The sequence below is a fragment of the Suricata suricatta genome, chromosome 7, assembly GCF_006229205.1.
Source record: "Suricata suricatta isolate VVHF042 chromosome 7, meerkat_22Aug2017_6uvM2_HiC, whole genome shotgun sequence".
NCBI lineage: Eukaryota > Metazoa > Chordata > Mammalia > Carnivora > Herpestidae > Suricata > Suricata suricatta.
Window position 1 is genome coordinate 12,305,126 of NC_043706.1, and position 2,658 is coordinate 12,307,783.

The following is a 2,658-nucleotide window of genomic DNA, read 5'->3' on the forward strand; positions in this document are numbered from 1 at the left end:
TGGAGAGTATGGGAAAGTAAGTGTACATCCACCTCCGACAATAATGCGGAAAATGAAAGAAGGCAGTTCTGTTCTTACCCAAACCAAGGGACCAGGCAGAGATTTGAGTTTAGTGAAGCCTAATGGCATGACTTCTTGGCACTGTATCCTGTGAATTATCTGGCAAGTTCCATGGCTCTTAATTCCTGGAATTGATCTAGATAAGAATTCACCCAGGGTAAATCTCTTTTATTAGTTTAATGAATTAATGAACTCCTCCCTGGAACATGTTGAAACTAGAATTAGCACAGGAGTACCTCCTTTCATTAGGATTTACTATAGCCCTGCCCCTTAGCCTATACCCATACTAGAGCTTTCAGAAGAATGTATAGGAGACAATATGTGGCATATTCCAATTTTTAAAAAATGAGCTAAAATTTACATATTAAATTTTTAAGCGCCTATGCTGAGAAGAAGTCAGACAGCGTGTTAAGTGTCATCTGAGAGATTTTTATTTCCTTCTATGTCATTTCTGTATATTCTAAAATGAATATATGTATTTTTAATAAGTGCTAAAAAGGAAACCAACAACAGAAAGGAACAGATCAGAAGGGCTTAAGGGAATTTGCTGTTCTGTCTTTTTGAGTAGCTGTTTACAAATGCTAGTGGTGGTGCGTGCCTTCCCAACTGTGTTTCAATCAGTCAGATGGCGTTCTATATCTAGTGATCCGGGGGCTAGCTCATAAAGGTGGGTGGCGGCGAGAAATTAGAGTAGCAGTCATACGTGCCGATGGGGCCAGTCAGAATTTGACTGTTATATGTTATTGAATTATTTTTAATGTGAAATTGGAGTCCAGGCTAAGACATATGAATTTTGTTATTTACCATCGTTTCTCAATCTGCAAATCCTCACACCCGTGGGTGTGTGCACACATGCACGGGCACACACTGACGACGTGCCAAAACATTCACCATGATCAGCAAGAACACACATCCAGAAATCAGGAGATGGGGGATCTGGGCTCGGCTCTGTGACTTCGTGTTGCTATAGGGCTCGACTCAGTCGTTGGCCTCCCTGAGCCCAGATTTCGTCGTGTGTTGCATGAGGAATGATCGGGGCCTTTTGGAAATCCAGTTTGAACGGATTATTAAAATGCCATGCGTAAGAGTTGTTTTCAGTGCTGGCTTGGCCACTCTTCAACGGTGTGGTGATGGGCACGTGACATCAGCTCTCTGGACCCCAGTACCCCAAATGAAGGTGCTATCCATCCCGCACAGAGATGTGGGGTTCAGAGACAGTGGGTTAGAAAAAGCTTACCCTGGGGCAAGTGGTTCTCAAGTCCAGTGCAGAGTCCCATGCGGGGCTTGAACTCACGACCCTGAGATCAAGATCATACTTTCATCCGCAGTATGAAAAGGCACATCACTGAATTCAGTATTCACCACCCCTTCCCATACACGTGCACCCAAATCACCCGAACTGGATGTGTTCTGAGAGTCTTTCCTTTTCTTGAATATTTGGTTCTCACTGTGATACCTCAGCCCGTAGAAACACAAAGTGACTTTCGGATCAAGCGGTTCTCACCTACATAACCCGAAATAACATCGACCAACTGTTATTACCCAGCATCAGCTCAGAACACAGAGATGCTTATTCACATGTGTGTGTGCACCAGAGGCCAATGATGTCTCTTGGCTCTGTTCTCCTTTTTAAAAATGCAGTGAGTAAGCTAATTTTATAGGAATGTCTCAGAAAGCTATTCCTGTAAACCCAGCATTGTTACACTGAGAGGAAGCACTGATGAGCACAATCTTATTGAAACTTGATCGTGTAGACGGCCCTCCCGATTCAAGTTTGCACAAGGAACCCTCCGACCCGTCCCTTTACGGCTCTGGTGTATGGTAAATAGGCTGCTTTGCTCCTGTGGCCTCTTGTTTTTCAGGCAGGATTAATACTTCTACGTGATTCTTTGACTGGAGGGGATGAGTAAGCGGGGGAGAGTTGGCATTAATTGCTTCATCAACTGTGTGTGTGAGTCATCGCACGCTCGTCTTATTAATTCAACTGGAAGGCGGAGAAATGTTATCTCTGGTTCCCGAGGCCAGTTTGGGCTTCGGGTAACTAGGAGCCTCCCTCGAGGGACTCATGATCTTCGGTTCATTCACGTACGAAGGGGATGAGTAGATGGTGGCTCTCATTACTGCAGCCTGTATACAGAAGTCATATAAATGGCAAACTACAGTAACGTTGAGGTGCTTATCAATGATCAGGTGCCACGGGCAGGACGGTAGCCCTGGAAGGGTATTCTATGAAAGGCGGTGGACTTTAAAAAAAAAAAAAAAAAAAGATGAGTTCAGGTTCATACTTTTACTGAATGCCCTTCTTCTTGCTTCTGATTTGATTAACAGCGTTATTGAGGGGAGAGGAGGACACTTTCCAAATAACACTGCCTTGGATCCTTGTTTGGATTTAACGTGGTAGCCGGGTTATTTTGAAACACAATGATATGTTTCCTAGTTTCTACTTGTAATGCTCAGTTCACTCGTGTCTTCCTGTTTGGCTTGTACCTTCCCCTTCTGACTCAGTTTTCTCTGTTTCTCTTCTTACTCTGCCAGACCACTGTTCTTCCTCTGCCTTTGGCTTTTCTCGCTCGCGGAGGTCCCTTGTGTGGCCTTTTT